The following is an 18249-nucleotide window of genomic DNA, read 5'->3' on the forward strand; positions in this document are numbered from 1 at the left end:
TTTTTCTGGAATTGTGTGGGATTCTGAGGAGACTTGAAGAATTTTGAGGAATTTTTCTTAGATTTTGTGGAAACTTGTGGAGGTTTTGGGTGATTTTTGTGTGATTTTGTGGGATATTGAGGCGATTTAGGGATCTTGAGGGATTTCTCATGTATTTTGTGGGAATTTGTGGAGATTTGGTGGTATATTTTTCTAGAATTTGGTCGTGTTTTGAGAAGATTTAGGGAATTTTGTGGGATTTTTCCTGGAATTTTGTTGGATATTGAGGAGATTTTGTGGGTGTTTGTGGAACTTTGAGGGACTTTTCTGGAAGTTGGTGAGATTCTGTAGAGAACTGACGAATTATCAGGGATTTTTCATGTATTCTGTGGGAATTTGTGGAGATTTGGTGGGATTTTTGTGGATTTTGGCGGTGTTTTGAGAAGATTTAGAGAATTTTGTGGGATTTTTCTGGGATTTTGTTGGGTATTGAGGACATTTTGTGGGATGTTTCTGGAATTTGGTGGGGCTTTTCAAGAATTTTGTGGTATTTTGAAAAGGTTTAGGGAATTTTGTGGTGTTTTTTCTTGAATTTTGTGGGAAACTGTGCTGATTTTATGGGGCGTTTCTGGAATTTGGTTGAGTTTTCAGAAGATTTAGGGATTTTTGTGGGATTTCTGTAGGATGTTCTGGGAATTGGTGGAGATTTTGTGGGACATTCCTGTGAATTGGTAGGGTTTTGAAATGATTTAGGGAGTTTTGTGGGACTTCTCTGGAATTTGGTGGGACTTTTCTGGAATTGTGTGGGATTTTGAGGAGACTTGAAGAATTTTGAGGAATTTTTCTTAGATTTTGTGGAAACTTGTGGAGGTTTTGGGTGATTTTTGTGTGATTTTGTGGGATATTGAGGAGATTTAGGGATCTTGAGGGATTTCTCATGTATTTTGTGGGATTTTGTGGAGATTTGGTGGGATATTTTTCTAGAATTTGGTCGTGTTTTGAGAAGATTTAGGGAATTTTGTGGGATTTTTTCTGGAATTTTGTTGGATACTGGGGAGATTTTTTGGTTGTTTTTTGGAACTTTGAGGGACTTTCCTGGAATTTGGTGAGATTCTGTAGAGAACTGACGAATTATCAGGGATTTTTCATGTATTCTGTGGGAATTTGTGGAGATTCTGTGGGATTTTTTTGGAATTTGGTAGAGTTTTGAGAAGATTTAGGGAATTTTGTGGGACTTTTCTGGGATTTTGCTGGGTATTGAGGAGATTTTGTGGGATGTTTCTGGAATTTGGTGGGGCTTTTCAAGAATTTTGTGGTATTTTGAAAAGATTTTGGGAATTTTGTGGTGTTTTTTCTTGAATTTTGTGGGAAACTGTGCTGATTTTATGGGGCGTTTCTGGAATTTGGTCGAGTTTTCAGAAGTGTTAGGGATTTTTGTGAGATTTTTGTGGGATGTTTGTGGAACTTTGAGGGACTTTTCTGGAATTTGGTGAGATTCTGTAGAGAACTGACGAATTATCAGGGATTTTTCATGTATTCTGTAAGAATTTGTGGAGATTTGGTGGGATATTTTTCTAGAATTTGGTCGTGTTTTGAGAAGATTTAGGGAATTTTGTGGGATTTTTCCTGGAATTTTGTTGGATACTGGGGAGATTTTGTGGGATGTTTGTGGAACTTTGAGGGACTTTTCTGGAATTTGGTGAGATTCTGTAGAGAACTGACGAATTATCAGGGATTTTTCATGTATTCTGTGGGAATTTGTGGAGATTCGGTGGGATTTTTGTGGATTTTGGCGGTGTTTTGAGAAGATTTAGAGAATTTTGTGGGATTTTTCTTGAATTTTGTTGGATATTGAGGAGATTTTGTGGGATGTTTGTGGAACTTTGAGGGACTTTTCTGGAATTTGGTGAGATTCTGTAGAGAACTGACGAATTATCAGGGATTTTTCCCGTATTCTGTGGGAATTTGTGGAGATTCGGTGGGATTTTTCTGGAATTTTGGTTGTGTTTTGAGAAAATTTAGGGAATTTTGTGTGACTTTTCTGGGATTTTGTTGGGTGTTGAGGACATTTTGTGGGATGTTTCTGGAATTTGGTGGGGCTTTTCAAGAATTTTGTGGTATTTTGAAAAGATTTTGGGAATTTTGTGGTGTTTTTTCTTGAATTTTGTGGGAAACTGTGCTGATTTTATGGGGCGTTTCTGGAATTTGGTCGAGTTTTCAGAAGATTTAGGGTTTTTTGTGAGATTTTTGTGGGATGTTCTGGGAATTGGTAGAGATTTTGTGGGACATTCCTGTGAATTGGTAGGGTTTTGAAATGATTTAGGGAGTTTTGTGGGACTTCTCTGGAATTTTGTGGGGTTTTTCTGGAATTGTGTGGGATTCTGAGGAGACTTGAAGAATTTTGAGGAATTTGATTTAGATTTTTGTGGGAATTTGTGGAGATTCTGTGGGATTTTTTTGGAATTTGGTGGGCCTTTTCACGAACTTTGTGTGGTTTTGAGGAGACTTGAAGAATTTTGAGGAATTTTTCTTAGATTTTGTGGAAACTTGTGGAGGTTTTGTGTGATTTTTGTGTGATTTTGTGGGATATTGAGGCGATTTAGGGATCTTGAGGGATTTCTCATGTATTTTGTGGGAATTTCTGGAGATTTGGTGGGATATTTTTCTAGAATTTTGTGGTATTTTGAAAAGGTTTAGGGAATTTTGTGGTGTTTTTTCTTGAATTTTGTGGGAAACTGTGCTGATTTTATGGGGCGTTTCTGGAATTTGGTCAAGTTTTCAGAAGATTTAGGGGATTGTGTGAGATTTTTCCTGGAATTTTGTTGGATATTAGGGAGATTTTGTGGGATGCTTGTGGAACTTTGAGGGACTTTTCTGGAATTTGGTGAGATTCTGTAGAGAACTGACAAATTATCAGGGATTTTTCATGTATTCTGTGGGAATTTGTGGAGATTCGGTGGGATTTTTGAGGATTTTGGCCGTGTTTTGAGAAGATTTAGGGAATTTTGTGGGATTTTTCTTGAATTTTGTTGGATATTGAGAAGATTTTGTGGGATGTTTGTGGAACTTTGAGGGACTTTCCAAGAATTTTGTGGTATTTTGAAAAGATTTAGGGAATTTTGTGGTGTTTTTTCTTGAATTTTGTGGGAAACTGTGCTGATTTTATGGGGCGCTTCTGGAATTTGGTCGAGTTTTCAGAAGTGTTAGGGATTTTTGTGAGATTTTTGTGGGATGTTTGTGGAACTTTGAGGGACTTTTCTGGAATTTGGTGAGATTCTGTAGAGAACTGACGAATTATCAGGGATTTTTCATGTATTCTGTGGGAATTTGTGGAGATTTGGTGGGATATTTTTCTAGAATTTGGTCGTGTTTTGAGAAGATTTAGGGAATTTTGTGGGATTTTTCCTGGAATTTTGTTGGATACTGGGGAGATTTTGTGGGATGTTTGTGGAACTTTGAGGGACTTTTCTGGAATTTGGTGAGATTCTGTAGAGAACTGACAAATTATCAGGGATTTTTCATGTATTCTGTGGGAATTTGTGGAGATTCGGTGGGATTTTTGAGGATTTTGGCCGTGTTTTGAGAAAATTTAGGGAATTTTGTGTGATTTTTCTGGGATTTTGTTGGGTATTGAGGACATTTTGTGGGATGTTTCTGGAATTTGGTGGGGCTTTTCAAGAATTTTGTGGTATTTTGAAAAGATTTTGGGAATTGTGTGGTGTTTTTTCTTGAATTTTGTGGGAAACTGTGCTGATTTTATGGGGCGTTTCTGGAATTTGGTCGCGTTTTCAGAAGTGTTAGGGATTTTTGTGAGATTTTTGTGGGATGTTTGTGGAACTTTGAGGGACTTTTCTGGAATTTGGTGAGATTCTGTAGAGAACTGACGAATTATCAGGGATTTTTCATGTATTCTGTGGGAATTTGTGGAGATTTGGTGGGATTTTTCTGGAATTTGGTAGAGTTTTGAGAAGATTTAGGGAATTTTGTGTTGTTTTTTCTTGAATTTTGTGGGAAACTGTGCTGATTTTATGGGGCGCTTCTGGAATTTGGTCAAGTTTTCAGAAGATTTAGGGAATTGTGTGAGATTTTTCCTGGAATTTTGTTGGATATTAGGGAGATTTTGTGGGATGCTTGTGGAACTTTCGGGGACTTTTCTGGAATTTGGTGAGATTCTGTAGAGAACTGACGAATTATCAGGGGTATTTTCATGTATTCTGTGGCAATTTGTGGAGATTTGGTGGGATATTTTTCTAGAATTTGGTCGTGTTTTGAGAAGATTTAGGGAATTTTGTGGGATTTTTCCTGGAATTTTGTTGGATACTGGGGAGATTTTGTGGGATGTTCGTGGAACTTTGAGGGACTTTTCTGGAATTTGGTGAGATTCTGTAGAGAACTGACGAATTATCAGGGATTTTTCATGTATTCTGTGGGAATTTGTGGAGATTTGGTGGGATTTTTGTGGATTTTGGCGGTGTTTTGAGAAGATTTAGAGAATTTTGTGGGATTTTTCTTGAATTTTGTTGGATATTGAGGAGATTTTGTGGGATGTTTGTGGAACTTTGAGGGACTTTTTTGGAATTTGGTGAGATTCTGTAGAGAACTGACGAATTATCAGGGATTTTTCACGTATTCTGTGGGAATTTGTGGAGATTCTGTGGGATTTTTCTGGAATTTTGGTTATGTTTTGAGAAAATTTAGGGAATTTTGTGTGATTTTTCTGGGATTTTGTTGGATATTGAGGACATTTTGTGGGACGTTTCGGGAATTTGGTGGGGCTTTTCAAGAATTTTGTGGTATTTTGAAAAGATTTAGGGAATTTTGTGGTGTTTTTTCTTGAATTTTGTGGGAAACTGTGCTGATTTTATGGGGCGTTTCTGGAATTTGGTCGAGTTTTCAGAAGATTTAGGGATTTTTGTGGGATTTCTGTGGGATGTTCTGGGAATTGGTGGAGATTTTGTGGGACATTCCTGTGAATTGGTAGGGTTTTGAAATGATTTAGGGAGTTTTGTGGGACTTCTCTGGAATTTTGTGGGGTTTTTCTGGAATTGTGTGGGATTCTGAGGAGACTTGAAGAATTTTGAGGAATTTTTCTTAGATTTTGTGGAAACTTGTGGAGGTTTTGGGTGATTTTTGTGTGATTTTGTGGGATATTGAGGCGATTTAGGGATCTTGAGGGATTTCTCATGTATTTTGTGGGAATTTGTGGAGATTTGGTGGTATATTTTTCTAGAATTTGGTCGTGTTTTGAGAAGATTTAGGGAATTTTGTGGGATTTTTCCTGGAATTTTGTTGGATATTGAGGAGATTTTGTGGGTGTTTGTGGAACTTTGAGGGACTTTTCTGGAAGTTGGTGAGATTCTGTAGAGAACTGACGAATTATCAGGGATTTTTCATGTATTCTGTGGGAATTTGTGGAGATTTGGTGGGATTTTTGTGGATTTTGGCGGTGTTTTGAGAAGATTTAGAGAATTTTGTGGGATTTTTCTGGGATTTTGTTGGGTATTGAGGACATTTTGTGGGATGTTTCTGGAATTTGGTGGGGCTTTTCAAGAATTTTGTGGTATTTTGAAAAGGTTTAGGGAATTTTGTGGTGTTTTTTCTTGAATTTTGTGGGAAACTGTGCTGATTTTATGGGGCGTTTCTGGAATTTGGTTGAGTTTTCATAAGATTTAGGGATTTTTGTGGGATTTCTGTAGGATGTTCTGGGAATTGGTGGAGATTTTGTGGGACATTCCTGTGAATTGGTAGGGTTTTGAAATGATTTAGGGAGTTTTGTGGGACTTCTCTGGAATTTTGTGTGTTTTTTCTGGAATTGTGTGGGATTTTGAGGAGACTTGAAGAATTTTGAGGAATTTTTCTTAGATTTTGTGGAAACTTGTGGAGGTTTTGGGTGATTTTTGTGTGATTTTGTGGGATATTGAGGAGATTTAGGGATCTTGAGGGATTTCTCATGTATTTTGTGGGAATTTGTGGAGATTTGGTGGGATATTTTTCTAGAATTTGGTCGTGTTTTGAGAAGATTTAGGGAATTTTGTGGGATTTTTTCTGGAATTTTGTTGGATACTGGGGAGATTTTTTGGTTGTTTTGTGGAACTTTGAGGGACTTTCCTGGAATTTGGTGAGATTCTGTAGAGAACTGACGAATTATCAGGGATTTTTCATGTATTCTGTGGGAATTTGTGGAGATTCTGTGGGATTTTTTTGGAATTTGGTAGAGTTTTGAGAAGATTTAGGGAATTTTGTGGGACTTTTCTGGGATTTTGCTGGGTATTGAGGACATTTTGTGGGATGTTTCTGGAATTTGGTGGGGCTTTTCAAGAATTTTGTGGTATTTTGAAAAGATTTTGGGAATTTTGTGGTGTTTTTTCTTGAATTTTGTGGGAAACTGTGCTGATTTTATGGGGCGTTTCTGGAATTTGGTCGAGTTTTCAGAAGTGTTAGGGATTTTTGTGAGATTTTTGTGGGATGTTTGTGGAACTTTGAGGGACTTTTCTGGAATTTGGTGAGATTCTGTAGAGAACTGACGAATTATCAGGGATTTTTCATGTATTCTGTAAGAATTTGTGGAGATTTGGTGGGATATTTTTCTAGAATTTGGTCGTGTTTTGAGAAGATTTAGGGAATTTTGTGGGATTTTTCCTGGAATTTTGTTGGATACTGGGGAGATTTTGTGGGATGTTTGTGGAACTTTGAGGGACTTTTCTGGAATTTGGTGAGATTCTGTAGAGAACTGACGAATTATCAGGGATTTTTCATGTATTCTGTGGGAATTTGTGGAGATTCGGTGGGATTTTTGTGGATTTTGGCGGTGTTTTGAGAAGATTTAGAGAATTTTGTGGGATTTTTCTTGAATTTTGTTGGATATTGAGGAGATTTTGTGGGATGTTTGTGGAACTTTGAGGGACTTTTCTGGAATTTGGTGAGATTCTGTAGAGAACTGACGAATTATCAGGGATTTTTCATGTATTCTGTGGGAATTTGTGGAGATTTGGTGGGATTTTTGTGGATTTTGGCGGTGTTTTGAGAAGATTTAGAGAATTTTGTGGGATTTTTCTGGGATTTTGTTGGGTATTGAGGACATTTTGTGGGATGTTTCTGGAATTTGGTGGGGCTTTTCAAGAATTTTGTGGTATTTTGAAAAGGTTTAGGGAATTTTGTGGTGTTTTTTCTTGAATTTTGTGGGAAACTGTGCTGATTTTATGGGGCGTTTCTGGAATTTGGTTGAGTTTTCAGAAGATTTAGGGATTTTTGTGGGATTTCTGTAGGATGTTCTGGGAATTGGTGGAGATTTTGTGGGACATTCCTGTGAATTGGTAGGGTTTTGAAATGATTTAGGGAGTTTTGTGGGACTTCTCTGGAATTTGGTGGGACTTTTCTGGAATTGTGTGGGATTTTGAGGAGACTTGAAGAATTTTGAGGAATTTTTCTTAGATTTTGTGGAAACTTGTGGAGGTTTTGGGTGATTTTTGTGTGATTTTGTGGGATATTGAGGAGATTTAGGGATCTTGAGGGATTTCTCATGTATTTTGTGGGATTTTGTGGAGATTTGGTGGGATATTTTTCTAGAATTTGGTCGTGTTTTGAGAAGATTTAGGGAATTTTGTGGGATTTTTTCTGGAATTTTGTTGGATACTGGGGAGATTTTTTGGTTGTTTTTTGGAACTTTGAGGGACTTTCCTGGAATTTGGTGAGATTCTGTAGAGAACTGACGAATTATCAGGGATTTTTCATGTATTCTGTGGGAATTTGTGGAGATTCTGTGGGATTTTTTTGGAATTTGGTAGAGTTTTGAGAAGATTTAGGGAATTTTGTGGGACTTTTCTGGGATTTTGCTGGGTATTGAGGAGATTTTGTGGGATGTTTCTGGAATTTGGTGGGGCTTTTCAAGAATTTTGTGGTATTTTGAAAAGATTTTGGGAATTTTGTGGTGTTTTTTCTTGAATTTTGTGGGAAACTGTGCTGATTTTATGGGGCGTTTCTGGAATTTGGTCGAGTTTTCAGAAGTGTTAGGGATTTTTGTGAGATTTTTGTGGGATGTTTGTGGAACTTTGAGGGACTTTTCTGGAATTTGGTGAGATTCTGTAGAGAACTGACGAATTATCAGGGATTTTTCATGTATTCTGTAAGAATTTGTGGAGATTTGGTGGGATATTTTTCTAGAATTTGGTCGTGTTTTGAGAAGATTTAGGGAATTTTGTGGGATTTTTCCTGGAATTTTGTTGGATACTGGGGAGATTTTGTGGGATGTTTGTGGAACTTTGAGGGACTTTTCTGGAATTTGGTGAGATTCTGTAGAGAACTGACGAATTATCAGGGATTTTTCATGTATTCTGTGGGAATTTGTGGAGATTCGGTGGGATTTTTGTGGATTTTGGCGGTGTTTTGAGAAGATTTAGAGAATTTTGTGGGATTTTTCTTGAATTTTGTTGGATATTGAGGAGATTTTGTGGGATGTTTGTGGAACTTTGAGGGACTTTTCTGGAATTTGGTGAGATTCTGTAGAGAACTGACGAATTATCAGGGATTTTTCCCGTATTCTGTGGGAATTTGTGGAGATTCGGTGGGATTTTTCTGGAATTTTGGTTGTGTTTTGAGAAAATTTAGGGAATTTTGTGTGACTTTTCTGGGATTTTGTTGGGTGTTGAGGACATTTTGTGGGATGTTTCTGGAATTTGGTGGGGCTTTTCAAGAATTTTGTGGTATTTTGAAAAGATTTTGGGAATTTTGTGGTGTTTTTTCTTGAATTTTGTGGGAAACTGTGCTGATTTTATGGGGCGTTTCTGGAATTTGGTCGAGTTTTCAGAAGATTTAGGGTTTTTTGTGAGATTTTTGTGGGATGTTCTGGGAATTGGTAGAGATTTTGTGGGACATTCCTGTGAATTGGTAGGGTTTTGAAATGATTTAGGGAGTTTTGTGGGACTTCTCTGGAATTTTGTGGGGTTTTTCTGGAATTGTGTGGGATTCTGAGGAGACTTGAAGAATTTTGAGGAATTTGATTTAGATTTTTGTGGGAATTTGTGGAGATTCTGTGGGATTTTTTTGGAATTTGGTGGGCCTTTTCACGAACTTTGTGTGGTTTTGAGGAGACTTGAAGAATTTTGAGGAATTTTTCTTAGATTTTGTGGAAACTTGTGGAGGTTTTGTGTGATTTTTGTGTGATTTTGTGGGATATTGAGGCGATTTAGGGATCTTGAGGGATTTCTCATGTATTTTGTGGGAATTTCTGGAGATTTGGTGGGATATTTTTCTAGAATTTTGTGGTATTTTGAAAAGGTTTAGGGAATTTTGTGGTGTTTTTTCTTGAATTTTGTGGGAAACTGTGCTGATTTTATGGGGCGTTTCTGGAATTTGGTCAAGTTTTCAGAAGATTTAGGGGATTGTGTGAGATTTTTCCTGGAATTTTGTTGGATATTAGGGAGATTTTGTGGGATGCTTGTGGAACTTTGAGGGACTTTTCTGGAATTTGGTGAGATTCTGTAGAGAACTGACAAATTATCAGGGATTTTTCATGTATTCTGTGGGAATTTGTGGAGATTCGGTGGGATTTTTGAGGATTTTGGCCGTGTTTTGAGAAGATTTAGGGAATTTTGTGGGATTTTTCTTGAATTTTGTTGGATATTGAGAAGATTTTGTGGGATGTTTGTGGAACTTTGAGGGACTTTCCAAGAATTTTGTGGTATTTTGAAAAGATTTAGGGAATTTTGTGGTGTTTTTTCTTGAATTTTGTGGGAAACTGTGCTGATTTTATGGGGCGCTTCTGGAATTTGGTCGAGTTTTCAGAAGTGTTAGGGATTTTTGTGAGATTTTTGTGGGATGTTTGTGGAACTTTGAGGGACTTTTCTGGAATTTGGTGAGATTCTGTAGAGAACTGACGAATTATCAGGGATTTTTCATGTATTCTGTGGGAATTTGTGGAGATTTGGTGGGATATTTTTCTAGAATTTGGTCGTGTTTTGAGAAGATTTAGGGAATTTTGTGGGATTTTTCCTGGAATTTTGTTGGATACTGGGGAGATTTTGTGGGATGTTTGTGGAACTTTGAGGGACTTTTCTGGAATTTGGTGAGATTCTGTAGAGAACTGACAAATTATCAGGGATTTTTCATGTATTCTGTGGGAATTTGTGGAGATTCGGTGGGATTTTTGAGGATTTTGGCCGTGTTTTGAGAAAATTTAGGGAATTTTGTGTGATTTTTCTGGGATTTTGTTGGGTATTGAGGACATTTTGTGGGATGTTTCTGGAATTTGGTGGGGCTTTTCAAGAATTTTGTGGTATTTTGAAAAGATTTTGGGAATTGTGTGGTGTTTTTTCTTGAATTTTGTGGGAAACTGTGCTGATTTTATGGGGCGTTTCTGGAATTTGGTCGCGTTTTCAGAAGTGTTAGGGATTTTTGTGAGATTTTTGTGGGATGTTTGTGGAACTTTGAGGGACTTTTCTGGAATTTGGTGAGATTCTGTAGAGAACTGACGAATTATCAGGGATTTTTCATGTATTCTGTGGGAATTTGTGGAGATTTGGTGGGATTTTTCTGGAATTTGGTAGAGTTTTGAGAAGATTTAGGGAATTTTGTGTTGTTTTTTCTTGAATTTTGTGGGAAACTGTGCTGATTTTATGGGGCGCTTCTGGAATTTGGTCAAGTTTTCAGAAGATTTAGGGAATTGTGTGAGATTTTTCCTGGAATTTTGTTGGATATTAGGGAGATTTTGTGGGATGCTTGTGGAACTTTCGGGGACTTTTCTGGAATTTGGTGAGATTCTGTAGAGAACTGACGAATGATCAGGGGTATTTTCATGTATTCTGTGGCAATTTGTGGAGATTTGGTGGGATATTTTTCTAGAATTTGGTCGTGTTTTGAGAAGATTTAGGGAATTTTGTGGGATTTTTCCTGGAATTTTGTTGGATACTGGGGAGATTTTGTGGGATGTTCGTGGAACTTTGAGGGACTTTTCTGGAATTTGGTGAGATTCTGTAGAGAACTGACGAATTATCAGGGATTTTTCATGTATTCTGTGGGAATTTGTGGAGATTTGGTGGGATTTTTGTGGATTTTGGCGGTGTTTTGAGAAGATTTAGAGAATTTTGTGGGATTTTTCTTGAATTTTGTTGGATATTGAGGAGATTTTGTGGGATGTTTGTGGAACTTTGAGGGACTTTTTTGGAATTTGGTGAGATTCTGTAGAGAACTGACGAATTATCAGGGATTTTTCACGTATTCTGTGGGAATTTGTGGAGATTCTGTGGGATTTTTCTGGAATTTTGGTTATGTTTTGAGAAAATTTAGGGAATTTTGTGTGATTTTTCTGGGATTTTGTTGGATATTGAGGACATTTTGTGGGACGTTTCGGGAATTTGGTGGGGCTTTTCAAGAATTTTGTGGTATTTTGAAAAGATTTAGGGAATTTTGTGGTGTTTTTTCTTGAATTTTGTGGGAAACTGTGCTGATTTTATGGGGCGTTTCTGGAATTTGGTCGAGTTTTCAGAAGATTTAGGGATTTTTGTGGGATTTCTGTGGGATGTTCTGGGAATTGGTGGAGATTTTGTGGGACATTCCTGTGAATTGGTAGGGTTTTGAAATGATTTAGGGAGTTTTGTGGGACTTCTCTGGAATTTTGTGGGGTTTTTCTGGAATTGTGTGGGATTCTGAGGAGACTTGAAGAATTTTGAGGAATTTTTCTTAGATTTTGTGGAAACTTGTGGAGGTTTTGGGTGATTTTTGTGTGATTTTGTGGGATATTGAGGCGATTTAGGGATCTTGAGGGATTTCTCATGTATTTTGTGGGAATTTGTGGAGATTTGGTGGTATATTTTTCTAGAATTTGGTCGTGTTTTGAGAAGATTTAGGGAATTTTGTGGGATTTTTCCTGGAATTTTGTTGGATATTGAGGAGATTTTGTGGGTGTTTGTGGAACTTTGAGGGACTTTTCTGGAAGTTGGTGAGATTCTGTAGAGAACTGACGAATTATCAGGGATTTTTCATGTATTCTGTGGGAATTTGTGGAGATTTGGTGGGATTTTTGTGGATTTTGGCGGTGTTTTGAGAAGATTTAGAGAATTTTGTGGGATTTTTCTGGGATTTTGTTGGGTATTGAGGACATTTTGTGGGATGTTTCTGGAATTTGGTGGGGCTTTTCAAGAATTTTGTGGTATTTTGAAAAGGTTTAGGGAATTTTGTGGTGTTTTTTCTTGAATTTTGTGGGAAACTGTGCTGATTTTATGGGGCGTTTCTGGAATTTGGTTGAGTTTTCAGAAGATTTAGGGATTTTTGTGGGATTTCTGTAGGATGTTCTGGGAATTGGTGGAGATTTTGTGGGACATTCCTGTGAATTGGTAGGGTTTTGAAATGATTTAGGGAGTTTTGTGGGACTTCTCTGGAATTTTGTGTGTTTTTTCTGGAATTGTGTGGGATTTTGAGGAGACTTGAAGAATTTTGAGGAATTTTTCTTAGATTTTGTGGAAACTTGTGGAGGTTTTGGGTGATTTTTGTGTGATTTTGTGGGATATTGAGGAGATTTAGGGATCTTGAGGGATTTCTCATGTATTTTGTGGGAATTTGTGGAGATTTGGTGGGATATTTTTCTAGAATTTGGTCGTGTTTTGAGAAGATTTAGGGAATTTTGTGGGATTTTTTCTGGAATTTTGTTGGATACTGGGGAGATTTTTTGGTTGTTTTGTGGAACTTTGAGGGACTTTCCTGGAATTTGGTGAGATTCTGTAGAGAACTGACGAATTATCAGGGATTTTTCATGTATTCTGTGGGAATTTGTGGAGATTCTGTGGGATTTTTTTGGAATTTGGTAGAGTTTTGAGAAGATTTAGGGAATTTTGTGGGACTTTTCTGGGATTTTGCTGGGTATTGAGGACATTTTGTGGGATGTTTCTGGAATTTGGTGGGGCTTTTCAAGAATTTTGTGGTATTTTGAAAAGATTTTGGGAATTTTGTGGTGTTTTTTCTTGAATTTTGTGGGAAACTGTGCTGATTTTATGGGGCGTTTCTGGAATTTGGTCGAGTTTTCAGAAGTGTTAGGGATTTTTGTGAGATTTTTGTGGGATGCTTGTGGAACTTCTGGGGACTTTTCTGGTATTTGGTGAGATTCTGTAGAGAACTGACGAATTATCAGGGGTATTTTCATGTATTCTGTGGGAATTTGTGGAGATTTGGTGGGATATTTTTCTAGAATTTGGTCGTGTTTTGAGAAGATTTAGGGAATTTTGTGGGATTTTTCCTGGAATTTTGTTGGATACTGGGGAGATTTTGTGGGATGTTTGTGGAACTTTGAGGGACTTTTCTGGAATTTGGTGAGATTCTGTTGAGAACTGACGAATTATCAGGGATTTTTCATGTATTCTGTGGGAATTTGTGGAGATTCGGTGGGATTTTTGTGGATTTTGGCGGTGTTTTGAGAAGATTTAGAGAATTTTGTGGGATTTTTCTTGAATTTTGTTGGATATTGAGGAGATTTTGTGGGATGTTTGTGGAACTTTGAGGGACTTTTCTGGAATTTGGTGAGATTCTGTAGAGAACTGACGAATTATCAGGGATTTTTCCCGTATTCTGTGGGAATTTGTGGAGATTCGGTGGGATTTTTCTGGAATTTTGGTTGTGTTTTGAGAAAATTTAGGGAATTTTGTGTGATTTTTCTGGGATTTTGTTGGGTGTTGAGGACATTTTGTGGGATGTTTCTGGAATTTGGTGGGGCTTTTCAAGAATTTTGTGGTATTTTGAAAAGATTTAGGGAATTTTGTGGTGTTTTTTCTTGAATTTTGTGGGAAACTGTGCTGATTTTATGGGGCGTTTCTGGAATTTGGTCGAGTTTTCAGAAGATTTAGGGATTTTTGTGAGATTTTTGTGGGATGTTCTGGGAATTGGTAGAGATTTTGTGGGACATTCCTGTGAATTGGTAGGGTTTTGAAATGATTTAGGGAGTTTTGTGAGACTTCTCTGGAATTTGGTGGGGTTTTTCTAGAATTGTGTGGGATTCTGAGGAGACTTGAAGAATTTTGAGGAATTTGATTTAGATTTTTGTGGGAATTTGTGGAGATTCTGTGGGATTTTTCTGGAATTTGGTGGGCCTTTTCACGAACTTTGTGTGGTTTTGAGGAGACTTGAAGAATTTTGAGGAATTTTTCTTAGATTTTGTGGAAACTTGTGGAGGTTTTGTGTGATTTTTGTGTGATTTTGTGGGATATTGAGGCAATTTAGGGATCTTGAGGGATTTCTCATGTATTTTGTGGGAATTTGTGGAGATTTGGTGGGATAATTTTCTAGAATTTTGTGGTATTTTGAAAAGGTTAAGGGAATTTTGTGGTGTTTTTTCTTGAATTTTGTGGGAAACTGTGCTGATTTTATGGGGCGTTTCTGGAATTTGGTCAAGTTTTCAGAAGATTTAGGGAATTGTGTGAGATTTTTCCTGGAATTTTGTTGGATATTAGGGAGATTTTGTGGGATGCTTGTGGAACTTTGAGGGACTTTTCTGGAATTTGGTGAGATTCTGTAGAGAACTGACGAATTATCAGGGATTTTTCATGTATTCTGTGGGAATTTGTGGAGATTTGGTGGGATTTTTCTAGAATTTTGGTTATGTTTTGAGAAGATTTAGGGAATTTTGGTTGATTTTTCTGGGATTTTGTTGGATATTGAGGACATTTTGTGGGATGTTTCTGGAATTTGGTGGGGCTTTTCAAGAATTTTGTGGTATTTTGAAAAGATTTTGGGAATTTTGTGGTGTTTTTTCTTGAATTTTGTGGGAAACTGTGCTGATTTTATGGGGCGTTTCTGGAATTTGGTCGAGTTTTCAGAAGATTTAGGGATTTTTGTGAGATTTTTGTGGGATGTTCTGGGAATTGGTAGAGATTTTGTGGGACATTCCTGTGAATTGGTAGGGTTTTGAAATGATTGAGGGAGTTTTGTGGGACTTCTCTGGAATTTGGTGGAGTTTTTCTGGAATTGTGTGGGATTCTGATGAGACTTGAAGAATTTTGAGGAATTTTTCTTAGATTTTGTGGAAACTTGTGGAGGTTTTGTGGGATTTTTGTGTGATTTTGTGGGATATTGAGGCGATTTAGGGATCTTGAGGGATTTCTCATGTATTTTGTGGGAATTTGTGGAGATTTGGTGGGATATTTTTCTAGAATTTGGTCATGTTTTGAGAAGATTTAGGGAATTTTGTGGGATTTTTCCTGGAATTTTGTTGGATACTGGGGAGATTTTGTGGGTGTTTTGTGGGACTTTGAGGGACTATTCTGGAATTTGGTGAGATTCTGTAGAGAACTGACAAATTATCAGGGATTTTTCATGTATTCTATGGGAATTTGTGGAGATTCGGTGGGATTTTTGAGGATTTTGGCCGTGTTTTGAGAAGATTTAGGGAATTTTGTGTGATTTTTCTTGAATTTTGTTGGATATTGAGGAGATTTTGTGGGATGTTTGTGGAACTTTGAGGGACTTTTCTGGAATTTGGTGAGATTCTGTAGAGAACTGACGAATTATCAGGGATTTTTCATGTATTCTGTGGGAATTTGTGGAGATTCGGTGGGATTTTTGAGGATTTTGGCCGTGTTTTGAGAAGATTTAGAGAATTTTGTGGGATTTTTCCTGGAATTTTGTTGGATACTGGGGAGATTTTGTGGGATGTTTGTGGAGCTTTGAGGGACTTTTCTGGAATTTGGTGAGATTCTGTTGAGAACTGACGAATTATCAGGGATTTTTCATGTATTCTGTGGGAATTTGTGGAGATTCGGTGGGATTTTTGAGGATTTTGGCCGTGTTTTGAGAAGATTTAGGGAATTTTGTGGGATTTTTCTTGAATTTTGTTGGATATTGAGGAGATTTTGTGGGATGTTTGTGGAACTTTGAGGGACTTTCCAAGAATTTTGTGGTATTTTGAAAAGATTTAGGGAATTTTGTGGTGTTTTTTCTTGAATTTTGTGGGAAACTGTGCTGATTTTATGGGGCGTTTCTGGAATTTGGTCGAGTTTTCAGAAGTGTTAGGGATTTTTGTGAGATTTTTGTGGGATGTTTGTGGAACTTTGAGGGACTTTTCTGGAATTTGGTGAGATTCTGTAGAGAACTGACGAATTATCAGGGATTTTTCATGTATACTGTGGGAATTTGTGGAGATTTGATGGGATATTTTTCTAGAATTTGGTAGAGTTTTGAGAAGATTTAGGGAATTTTGTGTGGTTTTTTCCTGAATTTTGTGGGAAACTGTGCTGATTTTATGGGGCGCTTCTGGAATTTGGTCAAGTTTTCAGAAGATTTAGGGAATTGTGTGAGATTTTTCCTGGAATTTTGTTGGATATTAGGGAGATTTTGTGGGATGCTTGTGGAACTTCTGGGGACTTTTCTGGTATTTGGTGAGATTCTGTAGAGAACTGACGAATTATCAGGGGTATTTTCATGTATTCTGTGGGAATTTGTGGAGATTTGGTGGGATATTTTTCTAGAATTTGGTCGTGTTTTGAGAAGATTTAGGGAATTTTGTGGGATTTTTCCTGGAATTTTGTTGGATACTGGGGAGATTTTGTGGGATGTTTGTGGAACTTTGAGGGACTTTTCTGGAATTTGGTGAGATTCTGTTGAGAACTGACGAATTATCAGGGATTTTTCATGTATTCTGTGGGAATTTGTGGAGATTCGGTGGGATTTTTGTGGATTTTGGCGGTGTTTTGAGAAGATTTAGAGAATTTTGTGGGATTTTTCTTGAATTTTGTTGGATATTGAGGAGATTTTGTGGGATGTTTGTGGAACTTTGAGGGACTTTTCTGGAATTTGGTGAGATTCTGTAGAGAACTGACGAATTATCAGGGATTTTTCCCGTATTCTGTGGGAATTTGTGGAGATTTGGTGGGATTTTTCTAGAATTTTGGTTATGTTTTGAGAAGATTTAGGGAATTTTGGTTGATTTTTCTGGGATTTTGTTGGATATTGAGGACATTTTGTGGGATGTTTCTGGAATTTGGTGGGGCTTTTCAAGAATTTTGTGGTATTTTGAAAAGATTTTGGGAATTTTGTGGTGTTTTTTCTTGAATTTTGTGGGAAACTGTGCTGATTTTATGGGGCGTTTCTGGAATTTGGTCGAGTTTTCAGAAGATTTAGGGATTTTTGTGAGATTTTTGTGGGATGTTCTGGGAATTGGTAGAGATTTTGTGGGACATTCCTGTGAATTGGTAGGGTTTTGAAATGATTGAGGGAGTTTTGTGGGACTTCTCTGGAATTTGGTGGAGTTTTTCTGGAATTGTGTGGGATTCTGATGAGACTTGAAGAATTTTGAGGAATTTTTCTTAGATTTTGTGGAAACTTGTGGAGGTTTTGTGGGATTTTTGTGTGATTTTGTGGGATATTGAGGCGATTTAGGGATCTTGAGGGATTTCTCATGTATTTTGTGGGAATTTGTGGAGATTTGGTGGGATATTTTTCTAGAATTTGGTCATGTTTTGAGAAGATTTAGGGAATTTTGTGGGATTTTTCCTGGAATTTTGTTGGATACTGGGGAGATTTTGTGGGTGTTTTGTGGGACTTTGAGGGACTATTCTGGAATTTGGTGAGATTCTGTAGAGAACTGACAAATTATCAGGGATTTTTCATGTATTCTATGGGAATTTGTGGAGATTCGGTGGGATTTTTGAGGATTTTGGCCGTGTTTTGAGAAGATTTAGGGAATTTTGTGTGATTTTTCTTGAATTTTGTTGGATATTGAGGAGATTTTGTGGGATGTTTGTGGAACTTTGAGGGACTTTTCTGGAATTTGGTGAGATTCTGTAGAGAACTGACGAATTATCAGGGATTTTTCATGTATTCTGTGGGAATTTGTGGAGATTCGGTGGGATTTTTGAGGATTTTGGCCGTGTTTTGAGAAGATTTAGAGAATTTTGTGGGATTTTTCCTGGAATTTTGTTGGATACTGGGGAGATTTTGTGGGATGTTTGTGGAGCTTTGAGGGACTTTTCTGGAATTTGGTGAGATTCTGTTGAGAACTGACGAATTATCAGGGATTTTTCATGTATTCTGTGGGAATTTGTGGAGATTCGGTGGGATTTTTGAGGATTTTGGCCGTGTTTTGAGAAGATTTAGGGAATTTTGTGGGATTTTTCTTGAATTTTGTTGGATATTGAGGAGATTTTGTGGGATGTTTGTGGAACTTTGAGGGACTTTCCAAGAATTTTGTGGTATTTTGAAAAGATTTAGGGAATTTTGTGGTGTTTTTTCTTGAATTTTGTGGGAAACTGTGCTGATTTTATGGGGCGTTTCTGGAATTTGGTCGAGTTTTCAGAA

This window comes from Cyanistes caeruleus, chromosome 4, assembly GCF_971803275.1.
Source record: "Cyanistes caeruleus chromosome 4, bCyaCae1.hap1.1, whole genome shotgun sequence".
NCBI classification, from domain to species: domain Eukaryota; kingdom Metazoa; phylum Chordata; class Aves; order Passeriformes; family Paridae; genus Cyanistes; species Cyanistes caeruleus.